The sequence below is a fragment of the Peromyscus maniculatus genome, chromosome 21, assembly GCF_049852395.1.
Source record: "Peromyscus maniculatus bairdii isolate BWxNUB_F1_BW_parent chromosome 21, HU_Pman_BW_mat_3.1, whole genome shotgun sequence".
In the NCBI taxonomy this organism is placed as follows: domain Eukaryota; kingdom Metazoa; phylum Chordata; class Mammalia; order Rodentia; family Cricetidae; genus Peromyscus; species Peromyscus maniculatus.
In genome coordinates this window covers 69,370,070-69,392,690 of record NC_134872.1, presented here as the reverse complement: position 1 = coordinate 69,392,690, position 22,621 = coordinate 69,370,070, and positions in this window count along the sequence as shown.

Below are 22,621 nucleotides of genomic sequence, written 5' to 3'. Positions count from 1 at the left end.
AGTCAGACCACCAAAATTGAACTAAGAAGTCAACAACCTAAAAAGCCCATAACAAAGGAACAGATTGAAACAGTAATAAAAAAGTCCTCCAGCTTTAAAAAAAAATATGTTCAGGAGCAGATGGATACACAGCAGAATTCTATCAGACTTTCAAAGAATATCTATAGACAGTCTTTATAAACTATATTTTTAAAAAGAAAGAAGGAAAGTAGAGGAAATGGAAGAAACAGAAGGAGCACTCCCAAACCCCTAAGAAGCCAGTGTTGTTCTAATACCAAAACCAGGTAAAGACACGACAAGATACAGAGACTACAGGCCAATATCCCTGATTAAAAAGAATTCAAATATGCTGAACAAAATACTTGAAAATAGAATACAGACATACATCAAAAAGATGATCTACATTGGCCAAATTGGCCAAAGACCACCTAACAAAACTCTAACACTGCATGAGAAGCCCTCTTGTGAGTTGTTGGTCAGGGCTGTTGGAAAGACTCCCCAAACATTACAGACTATTGCTATTGCCTTTGGTTGCCCTACAGAGATGGAAAAGTAAGTCCCTATTGCTGAAGACACCATGTACTTTAGACACATGGGTCAGAGGCCCATGAACTGGAACTAATCTGGGGACCAGCTTTCATTGAATGCACCATATAAACTTCCTGAGGTACTACATTGCTATGAGCCACAACGATGACCAGCATGTCACAATAATCTTAAGGGTGCAGTAGTGATACGCATAACTTGGTGGAAGCCAACACCTCTCTAATTGGATTTAATGCCAACTCAATAAGAGGAAAATCATTCCTGGTGCTGGAAACCTAGCCAATAGTTAGTGAAGTCATGAGGAAAACTACAGCTTTATTAAACCAGCACAATCTCGAACTACATACTACATATTTGTCCTTATACCCACAGGTAAGTGCAGCCCTCATAACCCTCACTCTTCATGAAGGATACTCATTTTGCAACAATGGAGACTTTTACAGAAAACCAGAACCAGTCCAAATGCAGTTATGGGGGCCAGTCTCAGTGGATACAAAACGCTACTGTATCTAAGGCACAATAAATATTGAAGAGGGGGCAAAAAGATTGTAGGAGTCAGAGGACCAAGGAGTTTGCTGTGAGACTGTATCTCCTAGTAATGTCATAAGCTACACCCATAAAGTCTCACCAACATGACTGCTTAAACATGAGCTGAACAAGGACAACATTAGACATGCCAAAGTGGATGAAGGAAATCCCAGGAGACCTCAACCCTACACACAGAACTATAGCTAACTAAGGAATGCTGAGAGCAGGAGAATTAGTTTTCCTAAGGGAGGAGCACACCAATTGGTTATTGAATACCATATGGTCAGCACTGAAAATACACACATAACTAACATTATATAGGCTAAGCAGGTTATATTTAGGAATATATATGTATTTGCACATATATACATGCATATAACAGCATTTAATGAAAAAGAGGCCATGAACTTAAAAGAAAGGAATTAGGAATATATGGGTGTGTTTGGAGGGAGAAGGGGATAGGGAAATGATATAATTTTATTAAAATATCAAAAATAAAAAGTAATCAAAAACTCTACAGAGTGTTTGGATTTATTTATTTTTATTTATTTATTTTTGTCTGTGGTCATAGTAAGGAGTGTAAAAAAATCTCCTGTAAGACTAGCCCTATTCTCTTTTTATATCTATAAAATATTACGAGAAGTCATGTAGAGTCATGCAAAGGTATCAACTTTCTAATAACAAGGATGTTAGTGGTTGAAACCCACAAAAAATAACCTTGAAATTCAATAGAAACTTAGTAAAATTATGTTTCAAAGAACAGTAAATCTAAATTATTCACTCACTAGTAACTTGGCAATGACAGACTCCATGCTGTCTTTTACACTCGTTTGTGTGTGTGTGTGTGTGTGTGTGTGTGGGTGTGTGTGTAATAGAGGGATTATGATTTACCTCTAAATAGAAGTCATCATAGTTTTATTATAATTATTAATGCATATTAATTGTAAATATTAATAGGCATCACTGTAATATTTCATACTGATGAATTTCATGCTTTGGACATAGCCACACTTTCAACTGTCCTATCTTTCACAAATTCTGGTGTGATATGTTTTAATTTTTATTTGTTTTAGTTTTCTACTGCTTAGTTTTCTACTGCTGTGATGAAACACTATGGTCAAATACAACTTGGGGAAGAAAGGGTTTATTTCACTTAGATATCCTAAATTACAATCCATTAAGTGAAGCCAAGGAAGGAACTTGAAAGGGCCAGGAACTTGGAGGCAGGAGCTGACATAGAGGCCATGTAGGAGAGATGCTTACTGGCTTGCTCCTTGTGGTTTGCTCAGCCTGATTTTTTTGTAGAACCCAGAACCACCAGCTTAGTACCCTCAGTGGTCTAGGCCCTCCCCATCAATCACTAATTAAGAAACTGTTCTACAGGCTTACCTACTGTAGCCTGACTTTATGGAGACATTTCATTAACTGGGGTTCCTTCCTCTTAGGTGACTCTAGCTTGTGTCAAGTTTTTATAAAACTAGCCAGCACATGACTTGATTTCAGAAACTTTTTAATGTCTTCCTGCCAGTTTCTCCAGTGGTCCACCGATCCTTTAGAAGCGTATTGTTCAATATCCATACGTTTGTATAGTTTTATAGTTTCTCTTTATGTTGATTTTAAGTTTTATTCCATTAAGGTATGATACGTTATAAAATGTTCTTTTGGTTTTTATAGTTGGCTTATACCCCAAATATGATTTATTTTGGCAAAGTTTTGGGAACTGTTGAAAAGGGTGTGTGCCTTGCTGCTCTTGAATGAGATGTTTAGAATATGTCAGTTATTTCATCTGATCTCTCGTGTTTGTCACTGGTAATTTTGGTCTATAAACTCGTTTTCTTGGCCCGAGTGGGGTAGCGAGGCCCCTCACCATTAATGATCTGGACCCAGTTTCTCCCTTATTTCCCGCTGTGTTGCTTTATCACGTTGATGCTTCGGTGCTTGGTGCTGGCTTGCTTTCCATTGTTCTATCTTCCTGATGGACTGCTCCCCTTATTATTGTGGAGAAATGTGAATAATTTTGGCTTCAGATCTGTCTGTTCCATTTTTGAGTTCCATTTGTCAAGACCTTCACTGCTGATCTTTCACTTTCAAAGACTCTGTACGTCTTTGCGGGTGAAGTGGGTTTCTTGCAAGCAGGAACTTGTTGGGAACTTATTATAATTTTAAAATATAGTCAGTCTGACCCTTTTAATTAGAGAATTAAGACTGTTACACTCAAGATTATCAGTGAAAGGTATGTAACTTTTCCAATTATTTTTGCCGTTTTGAATAATATTTCTTTCCCAACTATTCATTCTAGAGGTTTAATGTACTGAATTAATCATGTTTGATTGTTTACTAATTCTTACTTTCTTTTCTCCTCTTCTAATGAGGTTTGTTATGTTTTCCAGGTATTTGTATTATTCCATGTATTAAGTATTCCCATATTCTTATGATTGCTTACCTTGCTTCATGTTTATTATATGTGATTTCATTTGGTAACTTCTCTAATGCTGTTTTAGTGTTCATAATTTTTTGACTGCCTGTCTTGGGAGACCTTCATTTTACTGTAGACTTCGAAAGATAACTGTGTGGGATGTATCAACCTAAGTTTGTATCCCTTTTCTTTAAGAATTTGAAGTGTATCAATCCATGTCATCCTGGTCTTTTCATCTTTCTGCTGAGAAACATTCTGTCATTCCATGGGCTTGTGTTTGAAACTGGCTTGTGCTTCTTTTGCAGGTTCCAATATTTTTTCTTGATTCTGCATTTTAGACACTTAACTATAAAATGGTGAAAACAAGTTCTTTCCATTATGTCTGTATCTGGAAGGAAATAAAAGGACCAAATTGCTTTGTATAATAGGGTGCCATCAATAATACCCATTTGAATGATTTAAAAACCTTTTCTTTGCATAAATTCATACATGTACATAATGTGCTTTTATCAAACCCATTCCCATTCAACCCCTCAAGTCCCTCCACTATTGCTTACCACTTTTCCCTTCCAACATCATTTGCTCTATCTATCTATCTATCTATCTATCTATCTATCTATCTATCTATCTATCTATCTATCTATCATCTATCCACTATATATTTATATTTATATATTTTATGTATATTTATATACTATATGTATTACATATTATATCTATCTATCTATCTATCTATCTATCTATCTATCTATCTATCTATCTATATGTGTGTGTGTGTGTGTGAATATAAATATCTACTGAATTCACGTAGTTCTACCTGTATGTGCATGGTTGTGGGACCATCTACTGGATCATGATTCGCCTCTCAGTGGATGCATTCTTAAAGAAAACTGACTTTCCTTTCTCTAGCAGCCATTAACTACCAATAGCTTCTAAGATAGAGCATAGGACCTCAAATAGAGGTCAGACTCAGATCTGTAAAAGGCAGCTTCCCTGATGATGGTTTAAAAGCACACGCTTTATGGTTATAAAGATAAGAACTTAGGCAACTGTTTATTACTTTTATTTTATTACTTTTAGTAAAATAATAGTACAAGGCTCTCCCTTAGGTAGAGAGACTTAGCAAGCCATGGATTTTTGGCCCAGTTAACTCTACTAGACACGAGTTCCATCTTATGAAGTGAGATTTAAACACAATCATAAAGTGGTTGGATATTCTCATAACATTCATTTCACTCTTATAGCAGTGTGCATATCTTGCCAGACCAGTCATTACTGAGGCTTGCAAGAGTTCACAGATGGATAAGACTGTGATGACTTTTCTTTCTTAGTAGCATGCATAGACCCTTCCAGCATAGCTATGTATTAGAGGGAAATACATACATATTGGCCAGAATATTGGCTTCAGAATGTCTGTTGTGGGACTAATTGTTAATAGTGTCTTCTCTTTCTTCAAAAGGTCAGATAAGGGCCACCATGATAAATTGGCAGATGAAGGCACTTGCTGCACTAGCCTGTCCACCTGAGTTGATCCCTGAAATCCATGTAAAGGTGAAAATAGATACACATCAATATTTTCTATGCCTTTGATCGGCTTTCATTCCATTCTTCAATCCCTATTATTTGTAGATTTGATCTTTTTATAGTGTCCTGGATTTCCTGGATGTTTTGTGCCTATATATTTTTAGATTCAACATTTTATTTGACTGTGCTATCCATTTCTTCTGTGTTGTTTTCAACACCTGAGATTCTCTCTTCCAAGTCGTATAGTCTCTTGGTGAGGCTTGCCTCTAACGTTCTTGTTTGACGTCCTAAATTTTATTGTTTCATTCTGCTGTTCATTTGTGTTTTTATAGACTTCATTAAGGGACTTATTCATATCCTCTATAAGGTTCTTGAACATAGTCATAAATTTTTAAAGTCCTTTTCTTGTGCTTCAGCTATATGTTATTTTCCCAGGTCCTATTGCAATAGGGTTGTAAACTTCTAGAGGAGGCATATTGTCTTGGTTGTTCATGTTTGTGGTCCTGCTCCTGGATCTAGTCATTTGGAATTACGATGTTTAAGGTGTTTCTTAGTGTTAGTATCTGGTTTTGACTTTGTGGGGTAGGTATTCCATTCTTCAGTTTCTGCTGCCTTCTCTAGACCCAGGAAGTGTGGTGGCTGTGGGGTTTCTTACCGAGAATGCTTCTGCAGGTGGGTGAGTGACAGAAAGTGATGTAAATGGGCTGTGATGAAAGGCTGAGCGTGCTGCAGGGGAGCTCTGGGTAGACTGTACTCTGCTCCAAGAGGCAGAGTTCCCAGGGAATGAAAACAGAGTGGGACGAAGGGCTCCTGCTGATGGGCTACAGTAGGACAAAGGATAAGTCTGGAGAGACGGGGCAGGGGTGGGGGGGAGAACTAGGTTGACCCCAGGTTCTGCACTGGAGTCCTAGGGAATGGAAATGGGATAGGAAGAGGGGCCCCTGCAAGCAGGCTGTTACAGGACTAAGACTAAGTCTAAAGAGATCACAGTGGAGGAGAGGAGGATAGTGAAAATTGCCTGCCCAAGTTCCAACCCAGCATGGCCACTGGGAGCGCATGGAAGAAAAAGTTTGTTAGGTTATCATGTTGGTAATTGAAACCAACCATTGCCACATCTCTTATTTTGAGTTTGCTGCCCCTGCCTCCTCTTCCTTTTGCATTTGCGACTTTATGACTTTTCTTCCTGTTGGTCTCTTGTCCTGAATCTGCCTACCTATTTAGTCAGTCTTTATGAAGGGCTGCTGCCAAGGGATTGGTTTATTTCATGCCCACTGATGCCAGTTATAATGTCTCACATTTGGTCGTTGTTCTAAGTTTAAGAAGATAAGAAGAGAAAGCAGAAGACTCAATAAGATTTTTAAAAGTGGGGGTGGGCTGGGGGGAAGGGGAGGGAGGCAGGAAGGGGGAGAACAAGGGAATCTGTGGCTGTTATGTAGAACTGAATAGTATTGTAAAATAAAATAAAATAATAATAAAAGATTTTTAAAAGTATGATACTTAGTCACAGAAACATCCACACTTACCTTCTGTGGCAGAAGCTAAGCTGGTGACCGCTTGGAACTAATGAGGCTGAATACATAGTCCCTCTTTCTCAGGCAGTCCATTTCCCTAGCCTTATCTCTAGCCAATGCCAGCATCTGTGTGTCCCTGCTTCTTCTGATCAGTGATGTTTAATGGTGGCATGAGGCCTGGATGCGAAAGAGGATCAGTTTCTTTCTTGCTCCTGGCAAAACAACTCCTGACTTGCACTGGGGGAAGGAATGTGGCTCAGCAGAAACATCCTACTTCAGGCCTTTTCCACTGTTAACGATTTTCCAGAGGGAGGTGACTGGGTGAAATACTTAGGTGATATAAAGTGCTTTAAACTGCTAATTATGACGCTTTGTGGGTCTGTTTTGCAGATGATCTGTGCTTGGTGAACCTGCTCGGAGACATGGGGAGCAGAACAATATTGTACCCCGCTTATCTCTACTCCCTATGAGTGCCTCTACCTCTATCACAGGTAGGTTTTGGCATCTTACAGCATTTACAAATGCAATCTCCCATTGTGATTTCTCAACCTGGCTCAGAAGGAAAATAGAACAAGATAGCTAGGAACATCTTTTTAGGAGAACAGGAAGATTAGAAGCATGAGATTAACAGGCAGTTCACACCATTAATCATGTACCACGAGCTAACAAAGGACTGGGATCTTACACTGCACAGGAGAAACAACAACAGCCCAGAAGCAAAGAGCAGCTACTGATGCTAGGTCTGCTGCGGAGTGCTTGTTCCAAATGTGCAATTTAATCTCCTGCAACAGCATGAAGATTTGAGAGATATAGAAGTAATTACTCCTGTCCCTGGCAGATCAAGCTCTTGCCCATTAAGGAATTACAGTCAGCTCTAGAGAGGATGTAAGGAGCTATCTAACATATACAGTATGCAAAATTGAGTAACCCCTAGTCCATCATGCCAGTACAGTTTACAGTAGGTGTTAAATAATGTATCTTTATTAATGAATTTACTGTGTTTGGCAGCTACACCTTTCCTCCATAAGTCATAAGGGAACCTAATAAAGTTCAAATTTATGGCCCTTAGTCTAATATTGGATGGAGTCAATTAGATGCTCTGGACACCATCACTTTTAATGAAAGATCTTTTGGAATGTTAGTAAGAGAAAGGAATTTGGAAGTAGATAATGTAGTGCTTAGTATGGGACTCTTGGATGCTGTTGTTGATACATGTATACGGAGGTAGAAAAATAAATTAGCAAAAATCAAATTCTACAACAAAGATACTTACAGACAATTCTTTTTTTTTTTTAAAGTAGCAACTAATCACACTGAGAGAATAGAATTTCTGACAACAATCTTTACTTATACCCCCTGGTCCTTCATTATTTCACTTCTTGTCCATGTGTGATCTGAAAATATATAAGGTGGTAATGGAGAGCCAGTGGGAAAAGTCTGTGTCAACGCTGAGGTTACATCTGAAGGGACCTCTTTGTGCAGCATCTGGAGTTATATTCCTGTAGGGATATGAGGGGATATAGTGGGGTGAAGTGGGAACATCCTAATAGAGAGAATGAGAGGGCTATATGGGAGGGTTGGGAGGGAAGAAAGGGGAACGGTGAAATGATGTAATTACATAATAATCCTAAAAACATAAAAATACATTAGAGATGTGAAGGGTATGCAAGCTCACACCTCTAATTGTTAACTGTTAACAAACTAATTGTTGGCTAACTTTTAGGTAGTTAATTAGATAACTTTTGAGAAAGGTGAACTACGGACTCTACTGTGAGTATGTTCCAGGTTGAAGTTCTCTTCCTTTCCAGACTCACTTTTTCTCCCATAATCCTCTCAGTCAATCACACCCTTCTGGAGTCAGCTGTGATCTGACTCCCTCACTCTTGCTGAATTCAGTCCCTCAGGGATAGAAAGATGAGCACATGGGAGATGCTGTACGCCACTATCTTTGTGTGTGATTTCTTTTTTTTTTTTTTTTTTTTTGCGAGACAGGGTTTCCCTGTGTAGCTTTGCACCTTTCCTGGAACTTGCTTGGTAGCCTAGGCTGGCCTCGAACTCACAGAGATCCGCCTGCCTCTGCCTCCCGAGTGCTGGGATTAAAGGCGTGCGCCGCCGCCGCCGCCGCCGCCGCCGCCGCCGCCGCCGCCACCACCGCCCGGCGTGTGCGATTTCTTAACTTGACTTCTTCCTGTTACTCCTATTCTATAGTCTGACTGTTCAGCTGTCTTATGGTCTGTTGTTAGATTAATTTTTTTGAAGCAACATTCTATATGACTATAATCTTTCTGTCTGGCAAATCCTCGCAGCTTCTCAATAGTTCTTTGCAAGGAACTATATAGACTTCACGGTATGACCCCACCCTAACTTCACAGTTTAGTATGTAACTTGATAGTCCTATCAAACTAGCCAAGTTAACCTTTCTCTACCATTGTTCATGTTCCTCACTTCTCCAATGGACACTGTCCAGTTGCAAACAGGTCTTCTCTGAATTGTTCCCTCTGACCTTTGCCTTTCCACAGTTCTAATCTTCTTCAAGATGCTGCCTACACACGTAGGATCACCTGTGAGGACAGTTGGTGCTGCAGTGGTAGAAGATGTCTCTGCTCCTTGGACCTAAGCGCATGTGAGGCTGAGCCATGTCTTCATCTGGAGATGCTCCCTAAGATGTTCCCTTTTAATATGTGGTCACCAAATAAGCTAAACTAATGAACAAATGCAACGAGTTAATCATACAAACCAGAAAACTCCCACTTTGAGTTTAAATGTTCTTATTTATAAAGTCTTGATTTTTGTTTCCTTCTGACTTATAACGACTACGGTTCTATATCAGTTCATGTCATCACATTTATATTTTAAATAAATGTGAACAGCAGTGCTTTGAACATTGTGAGCCTTTTGCTATAATTACTATTTTGATTCCTTCAGCTCCACAGTCCTATTACTTTTAACTCCCTGTCGCTGTTAGCATATTAAGTACAAATGGCATTATTATTTTTTAAAAGTAATTAATTAAAATCTTTTCTCAAATAGAGGAATATAATGGGATTTTCAGCGGGTGAAAGGCTAATAGAATCTTATACCAAGGTGTTCACAGATTGACAGATTTTGCAAAAATTTAAGATTGCAATTTGGTAAGAAGTGGGGAACTTATATATTTGCTTTTATGTAAAAATTAAGTAAGGTTCTTAATGCTAGTGTTTCTTTTCCTTTTTTGCATCTTTACTTTTCTAAATACGTATTGTGGCTACTTTGTGGAGCTCCATCCACTCTTCTGTAGAGACGCCTAGGACTAACAAGGCTCTCTGATAGAGCTTTCATTGTCTATGTGATGTTGTCTATTTCCTTAAGCTACAGAGGGTGTGCTCCAACATGGTGAGTAACCTGTGAGGTGGTGTGGTCGTTTGAATAGAAATTACCCCCATGGACTCCTGTGGTTGAATGCATGATTACCAGGGAGTGGCACTATTAGGAACTATGTATGGCCTTGTTGGAATAGGTGTGGACTTGTTGGAGGAAGTGTGCCCCTGGGGGTGGGTTTTAAGGTTTCAAATGTTCAAGCCAGTCCCACCCTCTCTCTGTCTTTCTATCACCTGCCAGTCCAGATGTAGATGCTCAGCTCCTCTCCAGCACCATGTCTGCTGAATGTAACCATGTCCCACCATGACAATAATGTACTAAGTCTCTGAACTATAAGCCAGCCCCAGTTAAACGTTTTCCTTTATGAGTTGCTATGGTTATGGTGTCTCTTCATAGCAATAAAAACCCTAACTGAGAGACATGGCAAGAAACTCTCTGATAGCACTTTTCTGTTCTGCAAAAGAATATTCTTGATGGGAATGTTACTTTGAGTCATTATTCAATTAAATGACAAAGGCATGTGCTAGATCTGGTGACAGCATGAATGTTATATTTCCCTTTGCATTTCATTGAGTGTTTTAATTTATATGTTTTATTAACTGATACACCAGCAGTGTAATTCCAGTGTTCTTATTTTCTGCTTGGGAAAGACAGTCATAGTTTCATTTCCTGATGCTTTGATAAAATATTCTGACAAAAGCACCTTAGAGGAGAAAAGGTTTGTTTGAACTCATAGTTCCAGGTTCCAGTCTGTTACAGCAGGTAAGTCAAGTCACCAGAAGCTCGAAGGAGTTAGTCCTATCATGTCCATAGTCAGGAGCAGAGAGCAATGGATGTTCAAACACTGGTTCAAACACACTTGCACTCAGCTCAATTTCTCTACTTGGGCACACCTCAGGATCCTTTGCCTGTGGAGTGATTCCACACACAGTGGGTGGGTTTTCCTACCTAATCAACCCAAATGCTCATAAGCCAACCTGTTTTAGAAAATTCCTCATTGTTTCTCCCTTCCCAAGTGAATATAGATTTCGTCAAGTTGATGATTAACTAACCATCACAGACGATAAGAATTTTTGTAATATACTTGTGGTAAGGTTGGATATTTTGAAGGTTGTTTTATTACATGGTCTGATTTTCATACATCTCTGATGATATTCTTTAGGAAGTTTTTGTGTCTCATCATGAAAAGGTTGTCATTAATAATTCCAGTTCCTTTAGAGGTTGGAAAAAATCCACATTCAATTCATAATTGCTTCTTTGCTTTGATTTGAATTGCAAAGATGATTTATTTCTATTTAGAATTTTAATGCTATTTTTACATTTTGCATTTGTGAACACACATATTCATGGGATATATTTTAGTGTACAGATTATTTAACCAATTGCTTTATCTTCCTTCCTGAGAACTTTATGTTTATCTTTATCCTGTGTTGGTTATTTTTAAAATTTGCACATAATCATGACCCTTTCAATTACCAAACACCTTGGTCCTACCTAATATATTCAATATCAAGAGGAACAATGATTTACATAAAATTTGCTGATTTTCAAAATAGTCTCGCAAGTTTTCCTTACTTGGTATAAAGGGAGCTGTGTTCAGTGGCACGCATTTGGAAAATAGGCCCCTCCCACATTATTTTAAGATGTTATGTCTCTTTGGGGGGACCCTAAGTGAAATCTCTGGCAAACCTTCTGACTTTTTTAGTCACTTTAAAATGCATAATACTCTTATTTTTAAATATTAAGAAGACCTTTGTAATGCAAATAAAAACTGTTCGCTTACAGCTTCTCTTCTGTTCACTCTGGCAGAGTCCTGGCTGCAGAAGAGGAAAGTGGAGGACTGCATAGCTGATTTCCTTATTGATTTTTGTCCCTGCTGCTTCTTCCACTTGTTATTTGTTCCTTCTGGCTCCATCAGGACCAGACACGGAGGAGGAACTGAATAAAAAGAACAAGGTCTTGTTGTTTGTTGCTAGCGTTAGCAGGATTAAAGGCACAGTGTTGTCCCATGTTCAAACACTGGTTCTTCATCTCAAAGGATGTCGTTTGGACTTTGTAGATCCTTTTGTACTGCTTGCTCCCCTGCAACCCACAGACGGATGGTCCCATTACTCCCTCTGAGGTAGATGACACGTTCTATGTCAGCAAGAGTGGTCATTCATCCCTTCAGGTCATGCTTCTCTGACCGTAGCAGAAGGCAGGCTTCCTGAGCTGAGAGCTTTTCAGATGTTTCAAGTCCAGATACTTTCTACTCTAGAAGAACACTCAGAATTTGGGTCTTGATATCAGAAACTTAGGCATGTACCCTGTGTCACCTCATCTCCTATTCTCATATTTGACATTATGAAGCTCTTCCAGGTGAGAGCCCTACACTAGCCAATTGGGTAGTATGTCTTCCATATCTAGGCTCAGTATGAGCTCAATAGCCCTCATCTGAAATGCTCTTATCTATAGTGTTTTGAATTTCAGATTTTACACATAGGGAGACTTGTTGAGGAGAGGATCCAGATCTCAACACGTTTCATTTGTATTTTATAAATATCTTGTATGCACATGAAAGGTAATTTTTAATATACTGTGTTTGATTCATCCATTATATGATATCAGATATCAGTTAAACCTTCCACTTGTGACACCAGTTGGTCCTAAAAGAATGCTAGGTTTTAGAGTATTTCAGAATCTGCTTTTACACTGGGGTGTCTAATTGGTATTAACACTGCAAGATGGCCTGTGGGCTTCTATAAGTGAGTAGGTGTAGCACTAGGGGCTGGAGGTGGAGGAGGGGGTGCAAGATGCTGATTTTATGACTTGTCAATAGATAGTTGTCCAGGCACAGCAACACTGAAAAGTAGAAAACCCCGTTTAGCTGTTTGAACTGATTTCATTAGTGACTTTAGATTTAAGTGAGGGAAAATGTTCTAGCTAGCATTTTTAAATGAGTAAGTGCAGATATACATCCACACAGCAATAGCATGAATGCAAAGGTAGCTAAAGTCTACTGTAAATGTGTGGTATTGGGATTCAGAGACTATTGTAGTCATTGGTTATGTGCTTTCTTGGCATTTTAGTAAGTTTCTGAAGAAAGAAATTGTAAAAGCCTTCAACTTATACGAATCCTCATCTTCCTAGTTGAATTTTTAGGAAAATGTGTGTGCTTTTAAGTCATGCCAAACTTTCAGGTGCAGCTGTGACTGAATAAATTATATCAGTTGGAACTTCCTTTCTTTAGGTAGGTGTATGTCTGGGAGGAAGGGGACTCCTGAGAGATCTCAGAGTCCTCAAGGGAGAAGAACTACACAGAAGCAGGACATTAGAGAGAGGGAGACACATGCTGCGCCACCTTCTTTCTTGAGACATTGGATGAATCATAAGAAGGAAATAGTGAGAGACTAAAAAGATGAGCAAAACCTGTCTGGCAACACGGGAAGATGCTAAGCTGAATTTTTAGAAGCGTCATGTTGCTTGAGTGACAGAAGCTAGAGGTTAGGCTTGCCACAAAGAAGGGGCCCACGTTTTCAGTTGGAACCAGAAAGATTTATCTGTGTTGAAATGACATAGCTAGACAGGCTCTCATAAAGATTGAAGTCAAGGTTTGAATTAACTCTGTATTTAATTTAAACCCTAGACAAACACTGAAATAAATCCTCTCTGGAGGCAAGCCATGACATCTGGAGTCCACACAAGCGATCATACCTGGTATTTACATTCAATAAACACTCATCAGGCTGAATGACAAATGAAACTGAGAAAAGGAGGGACTATGGAAACAGACTCAGTCATATGGATATAGACAGAGACTACATGACACAATGTAACCATGGAAACAGAAGACAACATTTGAGCAGAAAGCAACACATACACACTCCCCTACAATCACATATGTTCCTAAGATCCTAATGTTTGTGTCCCCACTTTCTTATTTGAAACTTAATCATCAACATGGTAGTATTAAGATATGGAGGTCTTTTTTTTTTTTTTTTTTTTTTCGAGACAGGGTTTCTCTATGTAGCTTTGCGCCTTTCCTGGAACTCACTCGGTAGCCCAGGCTGGCCTCGAACTCACAGAGATCCGCCTGCCTCTGCCTCCCAAGTGCTGGGATTAAAGGCGTGCGCCACCACCGCCCGGCCTGATATGGAGGTCTTTGGAAGGTCATTAAGCCACAAGAGATTCACCCTCATAAATTGAGATTAGAGCATTGTATGGGAAACTTGAGGGACTATTCCTTGTGGGGACATAAATAGAGCCCATCATCCATGAGAAACAGACTCTCCTAAGACACCATATTCATGGGCACATTGATCTTGGAATTCACAGCCTCTAGAACTGCTGGAAATAAATATATATTGTTTATAAACTACCTATAGTATTTTATAACAACTGGAATAGACTAAGAAATACATATACCTGTGTATACATTACTAGTAATATTATGTAAGACAAAATTAGGTCCTAGGTTCAGATAAACATAAGTATAACCTGAACATTAAATAAGCTTAGATATATGTTATACCTATGTGAGAATATTTGTTCGGACATTTGATAAACTGTGGTATATGAGAATATTCCTCATTGTATAGAACTGTCCTGAGGATTGCAAGGTACCTAGTGGCCCATCTCACCCCAGTGCCAATTTCCTTTGGGGAGTAATATTTCTATTGAGAACTATTGCTCACTTGCCTAGTATACCCTAGCTGTTCCTTTTTTATTGTTGAGACATTATTGCTATGTAGTGGAGGCTAGCCTGGAATTTACTATGTAGCTCCTGCTGGTTTCAAACTTGCTCTCTTTCTTCCTCAGTCTCCTGAATGCTGAGATTGTGGGAGTGTACCACTGTGTCTGGATAACCCAACCCATCTTTGGATGGGGACAATAAAACCAGAGTGCTGTGACAGCTTCACAAATCTGACCCAATCATACAGCCAGTTATTTGCAGAGAAGAGGATGAAAACTGATTTAATAACTCATAATGTACATCTTATCCATGAGCCCTCTGTTCTGCCAAGTTTCCTAAATTCTTGAGAGACATAGCCTGGATTTCTTTGTCAAACAGTAATAAATAAGTGCTTTTTTATTATACTGATTTAGATGTTTAATACAATATACTCGCCAACCACTGATAATTAAAATTACTTTTGGTAAATGGTAATAAAAATTTCTTTCCAAATTCTGAAGGAGTTTGACAATTTTGCCTGAAGATTTAAGAATCTCAAAACATCTTACCTTGTTTCAGCTTAGCGGCATTTAAGGGGTATTTCCAAATCTCGATTTTAAAAAGAAATCTCAGGAAGTACCTGTGATATAGTTCAAAGTGCATGGCAGGGGTTGAGGGGGGGCAGGAGTTTGTGTAGAAAGTTGGTGTTCAAATATATCTTTCCCCTGAAATTCACGTGGACTTCTCATTTCAGTTGTGGTAGCATTTTTATAAATTTCCTCACAACTCCACAGTTCTTCATTATCACCTGAAACCACAGCCTCTACTCACTATGAACACTGAGATGTTACAAGATGTCTACAGAACTTCTGAGACATTCAGCCTTTTATCCAGTTGCCCTCTGCTTCCCTCACTTTGGCAAAACAGAACTTGTGTAAAAGATTTGTTTTCTCATAATTTCAGATTTTTATTTTTACCACTTCCTTCTCCAAACATGTTGGTGTAGCTATTGTGTTCTAAGTTCTAGTGGTTCTTTATTGGTAATGCTATACATTAGTGCATGCTTGTTAATTAACCTCGGTAGGCTGAAATGCACGATATGCCCTATTTTTAGACTCATTCCCTATTACTATCCCTTGGACTTGTGACTTCTTAGTATCTATTAGTTATCTACAGAATAATATGAATAAATATATATTTAAATATACATACTAACTTATACCTCATTTTTGTAAAGTCTACAAATGAACACCCCTACATACCTTCAGAAAGTAACTACATAGTTACCAAATTTTTAGTTCATTTGCTTGCTTGAATTTTAGGTAGAGTCTCTCTATGTGGCCCATGAAGATCTGAATTTTGGGATTCTTCTGCTGCAGCATCCTTGATGCTGGGAATTCAGGAAGGGACTTGTGCAGGCCCACAAAGGTTTTCTAGTGAGAGCTGAGCTTGCTTCACCCAGCAGGGTTGCATTAGAGGATTGCTTGACCACATGTGTGGTTACCAGGTGATTGGAAGGGTTTGCACTTGGCTGTGCTAGGGGGAGGTCTTTTGCTCCACCCCTTGGCATTCCTATAAATAGCCCTTTAGAAGAGACAGAAAAGGGCTGGTGGATATTGATCCAGGCCCTCCCGAGGCTATCCTGTGTTTCTATTTGTTTTTCTCCCCTCTATCCTTCTATCTAATATTTCTTATCTTTCACTCCACAAGAGTACCCTGTTGAAAAATGTGGGAGCCGGTCTCCCAGCTGGGCTCCAACAGGGACTGCTCTCTGGCCAATTCTGTCTCACTTTTCAAAGACTCTGTGAGTACAACTTCAATAAAAAAAAAAACTTATTAGGGAGGTGCTTCACCTTGACAGAGGGATCAGCATAGCCTTTGCTTGGTGAGAATCTAGGTATACTGGGGCTGCTTGAAAAGTGGTGAACACACCAGTAGCCACCCTTTATCCCATCACCATTTAGTAATGGCCTCACTAGTACTGTATCTTGGAAACTTAAATTGTTTTTCTTCATTTTTTCCAAGCAACACATACATGTGAACTTTCGTTTGTATACAAAGTTTCTATAATTGACATATACCTGACCGTTATTGGACTTCAATACTTTAATTTCAGTCCTTGGATCGCTCCCCCTTCACTTGTGTGTGTGTGTGTGTGTGTGTGTGTGTGTGTGTGTGTGTGTGTGTGTGTGCTTGTGCGCACGCACATGTATGCAATTCATGTTTGTGAAAGCAGGTGCACAGATGCCATGGTGTGCAGGTGGAGGTCTGAGAACAGCCTTGAGTGTTTGTCCTTGCCATTCCTCTTGTTTGAGGCAGGGTCTTTGTTCTTTCCCCATGGTGTATGCTAGTCTGGCCCATGAGCTTCCAGAAAGTCTCCCATCTCCTCTCCCCTCGTCCAGTAACAGTGATGGGACTTCAGATTCTTGTTCTATGCATCTGGCTTTTATGTGGGCTCCAGGGACTCAGCACCAGGGCCTCACATTTGTATGGCTAGCACCTTACCTACTGATTCTTTCCTGCATCCGTCTTAGCTTTTTATATGCTTCTGCCATGCCTGTGCAAATACTTCAGTCTCTGATTTCTTGAGTCTTCTTTATGTAGCTTCACCACAGAAAGTAACTAAATGTAGTCGGAGAAAATTTGTGGAGCTACATTTCAGGGTTACTGTGGAGGCCTCTACCTTCTTTCTTGTCCTTTTGTTTTTCTTTCCCCTCCAGCAGCATGGAAGCTTCTTGTGCCACCTCAGGAACCTGGCTATTTAACTCCAGTGGTTTGTTTTGTTCTGTTTTACATTTAGAACACACATTTTTATTTGGTGGCATGTTCCTGTGGACTGACCTTCATTTAAAAAAATCTATTTTTATTGATGTATTTATGTCTGCGTACGTGGGTACCTTCAGAGGTGGGAAGAGGAGGAGGAGCAGGAGTTGCAGGTGGTTGTGAGCTGATGTGAGTGTTGAGGACTGAGTAGGGAACTGAACTCTGCTCCTCTGAAAGAGCAGCAAGTGCTCCTATCCTTTGAGCTATCTTTCTATATTTTTAAAGGTTGTTTTTAGATTTATTTATTTTATTATATCTGTATGAATGTTTTTCCTGCATGTTTATATGTGCATCACATGCATGCCAGCTGCTCACAATGGTCAGGAAATTTCACTGAGTCCCCCAGAACTGGAGTTCTAGATGGTTATGAGCCACCATGTTGATGTTTTATATCAAACCTGGGTCCTCTCCAAGAGTAATAAATACTCTTAACTTCTGAGCTATCTTTCTAGCCCAATCATCTCATTGTAAGATAATGATTATGATGAGAAGATGACAAATTCTGGTTTCTCTAAGGAGAATGAAGTGCAAGTGTAAGAGGCAGTCAGGGGTAACCCAAGCCTTACAGATCACACTGGACCCTGGTGACGAAGTCCTCACCAAACTTGTTCTTACCTTGAATTGGGAATTATCTCGGGGTGAAATGAATACGCAGTCTAACTGCGTTGTTATGCTGCCTACTCAAACTGCCAGTGAGCACAGGTCCAGTCTAGAGGAAATTGCTTAACAGAGCAGATTTAACAAGCGTTTTCATCTTTCAGGGTGAAGACTGGGGTACAGTAGCATAAATATATATTTGTTGTCAAGTTGTATATCAGTAATAATATGTTATGTGTCTCAATTCTAACACAGACAGACAGGCAGACAGACAGACAGACACACACACACGTGCACACACACACACACACCACAAGTGATTATTGGATGTATAGTTACTAGAAATCATCAGCCTGAATCCTGGCTGTGCCACTTACTGGCCAAGTGACCCAGAGCATATTGTATCATGGTGCTTAAGTTTCCTGCCAAATGGAGACAAGTTGTTTTTGCCCTGAAAGAAGCTCCCTCTGTGGCTGGCAGTGGGCTGCAAGCCCTTCCATCCCTCAACATGAGATTCCTGGAGAGAGTCCAATTCCTTAGGGCCTGTTGTTTCAATAGCGTGATAGCCAAAGAGCAGGGCACACTTACCTCTCTTTGAAACCCATTTCCTTATGTCAGGAGGATAACACTTCCTGCCAGGACATAGGGACAAGGGACACACTTCTACTTAGAAAAAGAACAGGTACAAAACATTGTTAAAATCACTATTGGTGTTTATGATAAGTTCTTTCCATTTATTTGTGCAATCCCTCTTTCTGATGCTCAGTTTCTTGTAAATAAAACTATTGAACTCTTCCTTGATGCTGAGCTGCCTTGAAAGATAGGGCTGTCTGTAGCATCAGCTGGTCCTACCACCCCCATGCAGGCACCAGCCATCTTGAACACTCCATGCACACCCTGAAATAACTACACAAAAAATGGAAGATGATTATCTGTCTCCTGAATGCAGAGCATAAGCCCTGGCTGTGACTGTCTGAAACCTTTCTAAAAGACCTCTTGAAATCACCAGCCTCAGTGACCCATTTCCACCTAAACCAGATGGGGAGCCTTGCTCTAGTGTGCGTCTTGGAACTGCTATGATTGGTGGAAAGGCTGAAATTGGACCAAAACAGCAGCCCTAATAGCTGCAATTAGTTCAAATGAATATTTGTGATTGGCCAAACAAATGACTGTGATTGTACAAACATCCTTTTGGAGGCTATGTAGGCAGCTGTTCATGCTCACTCAGGGAGTTGCCTGGGAAACACGCTGCTCTTGCATTGCCTCTCTTGGTGTTGAAATGTAAGGTTCGGTAAAGACTGCTTTTGAGTGATTTTTCCTTGCCTACTTTTCAGTATTGCAGGCCTAGGTGGTAACTCCGTGAAAGAGGTAGCAGAGGCTGGCGGCGGCACCAAGGATAGCGGCAGCACCAAGGATAGCGGTAGGCAGAGCTGCCAGACCACCGAATAAATGCCAGCACTGGGTCGGCTCAATGACAGGTGGGCGGGGCGTAGCCCCTGGTGCAACCCTGCCTTGGCCTGCTTGACAGCTAGCTGAAGATTGCACAGGACCCTGTACTGCCTGTGACTCACAAGGGTTCAGTGTGGCTCCCAGTGGAAACAAAGTGCCTGTAACCACTACTTTTTGCTGAAGAAGGGGCCACCTGCAGAGGCCCTGGCTCTGCACCGCAGGAGCATTTCCACATACCTGAGTCCACTAGGTATCAGGTGGTGTTGCTTACCACTGATTGTTGCCTGGGATCCCAATCTGGGTGGGAGTGCAGGTCTGAGCCTCAGTGATTACAGCTGTTCCATGTACCCCAGGTCCTGAATGGCTCCTTAGGTGCCTCGAGTCAGCGATGGATCACTGAAGGAGCAGCTTGAACCGTTTGGGGGCGGGCACTCAGGGAGGGAAAACATCTGAAGAAGAAAGATGGCAAGAGAGAGCTGGCTGTAAGGAGTCAGACAACGTGCAGGCCCTCTTCCACAGAAGAGTTCCTGATAGCTGTCAAGTGTTCAGGACCAAGAACCCTAGCTGCTACGAAGGGTCAATGCCAACACAGACTCTGGAACAAGTAGAGGGCTGGGGTTCCCATCTCTGAGGCTATAGATCACTCTAACCTGTTGCTGTTTTCTCCTGTCTGCTACTCTCATCAGACACTGAGGGAGATGAAGGCTTCTGGAAGAGACCAGCATGTGAGTAGCATTCTTCCATACCTATGATTAATATATAGGTAGAGTGAAAGAGCCCTTAGTTATCTGACTTTTTTGATAGGCACAACCCACAAGAAGTAGTGATATCCAAAAGGTAGTAAAAATATCCGAACCGGGTCACCTTTGCCTGGGGATTTTAGCAACTGGAGGAAGGAGTTGGGTTTTCATCTTTTCGTCTCTACTGCCAGTAGCGGGAAGTCTGCTTGGTGCTTTCTCGCTGTCAGCTGGACTGAGAACAACAGGGAAGACACTGATAAAGAAGAGAGCATTTGGATAAGTTTGAATTCCCAGATCCATTAATAAGAGCCAGGTAGACTTAGCTTGACTGAGCTGTACATTACTTGAAAATAAGAGCAAAGAAGTTCAGTAATAAAGCACGCTTTGCCTTCAATGTCAAAGTCGCGGGAGGATTTTAATGGTTAAATATTTAGTTATTGTAAACATCTGTTTATGTTATGCGAGTGCATGTGTATGTGTGGGTTGGAGTATGTACACATCAGTACATGTGCCCACGGAGGATTCCCTGGAGCCAGATTCAGGCAGTGGTGAGCTACCTGAAATGGGAGCTGGGTATGGGACTTGGGTCCTCTTATCTAGTGAGCCATCTCCCTAGCCCCAGGTTTCAATATTTTAATCAAAGCTCATATGACAGTGTAAGATTGAATGCCTCTGTCAGAATGCAGCTAGTCTAGAGAATTTATCATTTTTTTTGAATGCTCCTTACCATTGCTTGTGTAAACCGAACACGGCAGTGGCGTGAAGTTGAGTGAGCTCATATATTGAGTGGAACATTAAAACACAGCAGGTCAGATCAAGGTTCAAACCCTGACGACAACTTGCCACCTAAGTGATCCTGCCGCTCATCTTTACATGTTCCCTTTTGTGAAATGGGGGTTATAGTGACCCACGGTGTGGGCCTGAGAGTAAGTGACATATTGAGTAGAGTTTAACAGACATGTCTCTCCAAGGATAAAGCTATCTTCATTTTTCTGCCCTTTTGTGGCATTCCAGACTTCAGCTTTTGTTTTGCTGCAAATCTTCCTGTGGGCAGGGACTGGGGTGAAGCTAGTCTCAGCAGCAGACTCTAAAAGCCCCTATTCAGCCGGCTTTTCTGTTTACTGAGACCTTTTCACTGTTATTCAAACCCTGAGCATCCAAACTAAAAGAGTTGTCTGATGCTTCTATTGTTAACACACTCCCCGATAGGATACTTGCTTTCCATAGCACCCTCCAGCTGCTGTTTGTGCTACTGATCTCTGGCAGAAAAACAGAAGCTAAAAATAGGCTCTCCCTCAGCCAAACCTCCTCATGCACTTTAGCTCCTCAGCACCCTTGCCCATTTTCTAAGTTTTGTTATTATTTGTTCTTAGTACCTTCTCTGATAAGGACTGAGTTCAGTTTTCCTCCTGTTCTCCATGGCTAGAATCCTCCAGTCCACAAGAAGTTCTGCCATTCCTTATTCTCTGGACACTAGTCATTCCAGGTTGACATTAATAGCGGCTTCTATTCAGGGATGCACTTCCCTGTCATGCTTTGGATCCACTAGGCCCTGACGAGTTTGAAACACTGAGTAAATGGTAACTGTAGTTACCAGCACCACAGTTATGATGTTCATTATGTTTACAAATGCTAGGACACCAATGAACTGACTTCTCTCATGCCTCTGGTCACCAGATCCTATGATTTTTTAACTAGTGTAATCGATGGGGTGGATGTTACCTTCCTCTGTATAGCAGGTGTGTCTGCTCTGAAAGCATTCACTTGGCCAGGAAGGGTTAGGAGTCTTGCAAGCAAAGCGCCCTTGTTTGTACAAAGACTTTCTCCTACTGGAATTTTCAAACAATATTTTTTAGGCTTATATTTACAGAGACTATAGTAACTGTTCTTTTACCAAATTTATTCAAATTGGGGCTATCTAATACTATCTGTCCTGAATGCTTGATTTCTCTGAGTACTAAGGTCTGGCCACTGTACGTTTTTTTTTTTTTTTTGGTTTTTCGAGACAGGGTTTCTCTGTGTAGCTTTGCGCCTTTCCTGGAACTCACTTGGTAGCCCAGGCTGGCCTCGAACTCACAGAGATCCGCCTGGCTCTGCCTCCCGAGTGCTGGGATTAAAGGCGTGCGCCACCACCGCCCGGCCAACTGTACGTTTTTGATAACCAGTCAAGGTGGCCTCAGGAGAAAAACCTTGAAATTTTCCATCCTCCTTGGTCTTGAAAATGTTTGCCACCATGGAGATAAATGGACAGAACTGCTCTAAGTCCTTGGTTTTGGGGTTCTGCATTCCCGCCCTCCCTACAGCAGCCAGTGCCCCACAGCACTGGTCTTGTTGGCTAGGGTCATGGCGCCTCCAGAGTACTGCCTATTTTGGAACTGGGACCCTGAAAATTCAGCTTTGACCATGCTGCTGGAGACACTGCCCCCCTCCACTACTCCCCCAACTCTACCTACCTACCCCCCTCCTACAGGGACCACAT